General features: G+C 48.9%; 1 non-coding gene across 1 annotated transcript; it reads left to right on the top strand.

Moving 5' to 3' along the window:
- Nucleotides 1-5826: 5826 nt before the first annotated feature.
- Nucleotides 5827-5931, top strand: LOC121830595 (U6 spliceosomal RNA). The gene has a single exon (XR_006073811.1). It is a non-coding gene; the product is annotated as a U6 spliceosomal RNA (small nuclear RNA).
- Nucleotides 5932-6363: the final 432 nt, after the last annotated feature.

The following is a 6363-nucleotide window of genomic DNA, read 5'->3' as shown; positions in this document are numbered from 1 at the left end:
AGATCGTGGGCATGTTGGGAAGGAGAAGGAAAGCCCCTCTACTTAGGCGTCTACTGGACTGTGGAGGTGACAATGGCATCCTGAGAGCCACCCTGAACTCTTGGTTATCAGATGGCTGAGTCTGTCCCCACTGTAAAGGGTCTTGGACAAGAAAAACCTGAGCCCCAGCCATCTCCATGTTCTAAACTGAAGAAAAACGGTCATGTGGATGCTTTGTAGGTGAGAGTAGGTTGGGGAGAGGAAGCTCCAGGTAAAGCTGGAGTTGGGTAACCCTGCTCTGCCCCTCACCTGGGCCCTGGAAAGCTCCCACGGCAGCCCTTCTTCCCTTGAGTCTGGGAAAGGAGCACAGGACCCAGGTGTCCCCTGGGCAGAGCCAGGAGTGGAGGGGGGCTTCCTGTCGCTGTCCTGTGAGACTGTTAGCAGCCTTTGCTGTCCCCAGAAGACACGGGGAGCAGAGGGTGATTCTCCGCAAGGACCTAAGGAGCAGTTGCTGGAAGTCTCTGCTGAGAAGCGTTTCCTTTATTTTTGAAAGCACAAGGAAAGTAACACTTTCTGCGGATCTATGGGAAGTGCAGGCCCTGCTACAGTGGCCACACTTTTGGGGGGTCGTAAGCTGTGTGAGGGCTGGGCCTGATGGGGGTGGGACAGAGTCTTGGGGGACCATGAAAATACAGAACTGAAGAAAGTGGTACTGGGAATGTGGCCCGGTTGGTAGAATGCAGTCGCAGCATGCACCGGACCCTGGGTTTGGCCCGCAGCACTGCATGCATTGCTAGTGGCGGTCCAAAACTGCATGGACACCTTGATGGTGGAGGGTGTCAGTGAGGCCATGAAATGCTCACGCCACCGGTCTAGGAAATCTCTGCCAAAATTGCTAAAACTACCCAATGTCCTTGAGAGAATATTCAAAGCTAGCCTGGACTTACATACTGAGACAGTCTCGAAAATAAATAAATAAATGAATACATGTATCCGTCAGGGCAATTGCATTCCAGTTTGGATTTTGAAGTTCTGGGTTGACCAATAAGGTTTTGATTCATTTTCCTCGTGGGGTGCTGAGGCTCAAATCCAGGTGCTCTCCCACTCATGTTGCATCCTGAACCCTGCAGTAGAAGTTTTTAAGTGATGGAGACATCGAATCACGGCACACAGGAACCTTTGGCCAGTAAGCAACCAGAGGAGGAGAGCTCTCTCCCGCCCCGCCCCCACACACATGTATTTAGCATGTTTTCCTGCAGAGCCCAATTGTGTCTCTGCAGCACCTGTTAGAATCCTGTTCTCGAAGTTTGGGAGATCTGACGTGTGTGTCTCAGAAAGTTACATGAACTCTCCAGATGGCTCTCCTGGGATAAGGATGGGCTGGAGAGAGATACGAACCCTAGGCTTTCACAATGAGCCTGGAGCTTGGGGGTGGGGTGGGGGGCCCCACAGTTCCAGACTTGGTATATGTCAGTGGCTGATTGCCTGGGTAGATGTAGCTTATCAGGGCAAGGCAGACTTCACCTCAGAATTCCAGAGGCAGAGACGTCACTGCCTGGGTGTCCCCACAGATGGGTGGCCAGCTTGGCATTCTCTGCGCTGGACCCCAGAGCCGAGGTAAGTTTCTGAAGCATTGTTGCTGTAGGTGTGACTGAGCTAAGCAAGTACTGTCTTGGGAGTTCGGCTGTGTGCCCCCTCGCAAATGCTCATCCCAATGGGGCTGGTTGACATTCCCACCCCAACAGAGGCCCAGAGTCAGACCTGAGATTCTCACCTGAGTATCCGGCTGCTCCCCATCACCTGGCAAGCTGCTGTGGCCTGGGGGCAGGGGCTAGAGTATATGGGGAATCCATATATACATATTGGGTGGAAGCCCTCATTGGTGTTCAGTAAGCCTTTCCAGAGGTAGTTGGTTGTGGGTGCATGTCCACACTCCTGTGAGCACCCCTTCCCAAGGCCCAACAAATGAACTGGTCCCCAGAGTGAACTTTGCCAGACTCCTGCCTCAGTTTGGGTTCCTGGTTGGGACCTTGAGAGGAGGGCAGACATTGCTTTACTCTCTCCCGAGGAAGGACTTTTAGCAGCAGTGGTTATTAGTCAGGAAACATTGATGGGCCCTGAAAAGGTAAATCGTCAGCCCTGTTGGTTACCAAGAAGTCCACAGACCCTTTTTGGAAGAACCAACCATCAGAATCTGCTCATAAGGGCTGGAGGTGTAGCCCAATGGGAGAAAGCGTTCCCAGCATACACAAGCCCTGGGCTCTGTTCCCACCCTTGTAAATGATACATAAAGGTAGCTAATAATAATGGCTGCCATATACCAGTTTCTCTGTGTGTTGTTTATACACAGCCATTTAGCTTCAGCCTGGGGATGTTTCCAGGTAAACATTTCACACACTTCAAGGTGGGGCAGCCAAGACTCATTCAGGAGGCTGAGTGGCAGTGGTGGCGCATGCCTTTAATCCTAGCACTCAGCAGGCAGAGCCAGGCGGATCTTCTGAGTTCGAGGCCAGCTTTGTCTACACAGTGAGATCCAGGACAGGCACCAAAACTACACAGAGAAACCCTGTCTCAAAAAACAAAACAAAACCAAAAAAGAGTGGTCCAGGATACCCAGGCTAGTTGGGAGGCAGAGCTAGACCCCAAACTTAGGTCTTCTGCACACCAAGGCAGGCTCAAGGCCCATAAGTGTTGGCGACCTTGATGGATCTTCTCTGCAGGCCACACACTCTCCATCTTGCAGTGGCAGAGGCCTGGACCTCTCACTTCAGCAAGTGTCCCCGGTCCCTCGTGGTTTGTCATGCTCCTGTGTGTACCATGAGGCCACCAGCTGAGCCAACTGGGAGTCTGGTCCCACAGACAAAGGCACGGCCCAGGTACTCTCAGGGGTGACCTCGAAGAAGCCAGAGCTGAGGGGTCACAGAGAGGAGAGGCAGAAATCACTTCCTTAAACTCAGTGCTGCTTGCCAGGGGCCGGAGTCAGGGGCTTCCCTTTCAACTGGACTTGTCCCCCGTGAGACTTGCTCCTTGCTAGTGGCTTATTTTGCAGATACTTTATGGACTTTTTAAAAACCCTCCAATTCTGCTCTGGATCATCGGGCTCTGCCATGGCGGTACAGAAAGACCAGCAGCCCGAGAGGTCACCGGAACATCTGACCTTACACAAGCTGCAGAAGACAGAAGTTTTGATTCTGAAAATTTCTAACCATTTCTCTTGAGTTCCGTCCCCAGCTCTGCTGGCCTCTTCGGGGGGGGGGGGACCTGCACATCTGTGGTAGACACCCACAAATAAAACACAAAGCGTTAAAATCTGGGCCTGGAAAGGTGCCTCAGAGGTTAAGAGCACCAGCTGTTCTTCCAGAAGGTTAAAGTCAATGGAAAACCCAGAAATCACGGAAATGTTCACATGGAGCACCCAGAATCAAATCACAGCCGTTTCTGAGAAACGTCCCTCAGTTACTTGAAATACCTTACTGAGAAGGTCTCACTTAAGGGGAAGAGCCTCCACCACTGGCTTCCTGTGGGTGTGTCGCACAGGGGGACTTATAAACTTGGGTTCTTTTAGATCTCACAAGATGAAAGCGACCGAGCGCCTCTTAGGAGGCTTTTGTTTTAGTTTTTCCGAGACAGAGTCTTGCTATGTATCCCAGGTTGGCCTCCAGTTCACAGTTCTCCCCCCTCAGCCTGCCCTGTGCGGGAGTTACACCCAGCCAGTTTTAAGAAAAACAAGTTCTTGGCTTTAAGGGCTCATCCCTCAGCTCACTAGTCCACGTCTATTCTCTGGAGCCTCCCCACCCTTAAATAAGCCATCTCTATTTCTATTTCTAACCAACTGGCCTTGGGGCGGTCCTTTGGCCTAGGACACAAGAGCCTGGACTCGGGTGTCCTCTGAACTCTGATATGCAGTCTGGAACTAAGCATGGTTTTATTTTCTTATCTCTTTTTGGATTCAGGCTGAAGCCTAAATATAGCTTTCCCTGACATGCTGGGCTTTCTCTCTGTTCTCTGACCTCTAAGCCTAATTAAAGGGCAGGACTTCCTCCTCCTGGCAGCTGGGATTTTCAGCTTCCCTGTTCCTCTATCTATCTATCTATCTATCTATCTATCTATCTATCTATCTATCTATCTATCTATCTATCTATCTATCATCTATCTATCTATCTATCTATCTATCTATCTATCATCTATCTATCTATCTATCTATCTATCATCTATCTATCTATCTATCTATCTATCTATCTATCTATCTATCTATCTATCTATCTATCTATCTATCTATCTATCTACAGAGTCTCTCTACAGAGAGATCAGCCTGCCTCTGCCTCCCAAAGTCTGGGATTAAAAAGGTGTATGCCACCACACCTGGCCTTGCTCCATCTTTCTTTTCTTTTCTTTTCTTTCTTCCTTCTTCCCTTCCTTTCTTCCTTTATTTCCTCTTTTCCTTACTTCCTTCCCTTTTTAAAAAAGATTTATTGGGCTGGGCAGTTGTGGCACACACCTATAACCATAGCACTTGGGAGGCAGAGGCAGGTGGATCTCTGAGTTCAAGGCCAGCTTGGTCTAAGGATTGAGTTTCAGGACAGCCAAGGCTACATAGAGAAACCCCGTCTCCAAACACCAAAAACCAAGAAAACAAAGAAAGGTTTACTTATTTATGAATGTTCTGTATACAGGGGCTTTGTCAGCAGATACATCAGCACACAGGAAGAGAGCATCGAATCCCATCACAGACAGTTGTAAGCTACCATGTGGGTGCTGGGAATTGAACCCAGGTCCTCTGGAAGAGCAGCCTAGTGCTCTTAACCACTGAGCCATCTCTCCAGCCTCTACACCATTGGGGATCAATCAAACTATAATATAAAGTTTCTGTAGCTTCTGAAACAACAAAAACCAAAGCAAGTTCCCTAAACTAAATGTGTTGTTCCCCCACACACACACTTTTTTGAGATACAGTCTTAGGTATCCCCAACTGGCCTCTTTGTAGCTCAGAATGGCCCCGAAACCCTGATCCTCCTGCCTCCTCTCCAGGGCTGGCAATGTCCAGGGGGCTGGGGTGGGGACACAACCCTCTAGCCAGGCTGTTCTGGCTCCTGTGTAAGGATGCTGTGCAGCTCTCCTTGGGGACACCTGTCTTGAACCTGAACTACATCCACCACGGTGGTCTAAGAATGCCTGGGACATCAAAGAAGGTGTGTTGATTTCTTCTCCCTTCATGTGGATTACTTTTTTTTAAAGATTTATTTATTTATTATGTATATGGTGTTTTGCCTGCATGTATGTCTGCACACCAGAAGAGGGCGCCAGATCTCATTACAGATGGTTGTCAGCCACCATGTGGGTGCTGGGAATTGAACTTAGGACCTCTGGAAGAGCAGCCAGTGCTCTTAACCTTCTAAGCCATCTCTCCAGCCCCCTTTATGTGTATTACTGATCAACATCTGCCATGAACATTTTTTTTTTACAATGAAAGAAAACTTTTCATTAAGTAACTATAATATCATCTCTCTTTTTTTTTTATTTGTTTGTTTTGTTTTGTTTTTGGTTTCTTGAGGAGGATCTCCCTCTCTTATGGAGCCCTGGCTGTCCTAGATCTCACTCTGTAGTGGCCTTGAACTCCCAGAGATCTACCTGCCTCTGCCTCCCGAGTGTGGGGATTAAAGGTGTGCACCCCTGCGCCCCATTTTTTCTAGGTTGCTCTGTCGCTGAACAGTTGTCTATCAAGGCCAGGTACAGTAGTGCACCCTTGTGGTTCCAGCTCCTTGGGTGGCTGATGCAAAGAGATTTCTCGAACCCAGGCATTCAGAGCTAATCTGGGCAACATAGCCAGACTCGGTATTTAACAGCAAAGTGCCCGCTTGGGCAGCACATATCCTAAAATAGAAAGCGTACAGAGAAGAGTAGCATGGCCCCTGCCCAAGGATGACATGCAAATTTAAAGCCACTTGTATTTTTAAAAACTGGCCAAAGAAACCCAGCAGGAGAACAAAGCAGTTAGAGCTCAAATCTCCTGAAGACAGTAAGTAGTCCTAGCGGGGGTGGTAGGTATGAGGAGCCGGCTCTGCCTTCTGATAACACTCGATACTCTGTTTTTAAAAGGACAAGTGTTGTAGCAACAATGTTTTAGTTGGAAACTCAGTTTAAAATAAACACACTATTGTTAAATGCCTCTCTCTATTTTATTTATTTAGGCTTTTTTGGAAATAGGGTCTCACCATGTAAGCGCAGACTAGCCTGGAACTTGTCCTGCAGACCAGGCTGTGGGTTAGTTAGCCCTCAGTGGCTCTGTTCTCTGCAGACCAGGCTGTGGGTTAGTCCTCAGTGGCTCTGTTCTCTGCAGACCAGGCTGTGGGTTAGTCCTCAGTGGCTCTGTTCTCTCCAGGCCGG

This window comes from Peromyscus maniculatus, chromosome 6 (assembly GCF_049852395.1).
Source record: "Peromyscus maniculatus bairdii isolate BWxNUB_F1_BW_parent chromosome 6, HU_Pman_BW_mat_3.1, whole genome shotgun sequence".
NCBI classification, from domain to species: Eukaryota; Metazoa; Chordata; class Mammalia; order Rodentia; family Cricetidae; genus Peromyscus; species Peromyscus maniculatus.
This window is presented reverse-complemented; position numbering and strand designations above follow the sequence as displayed.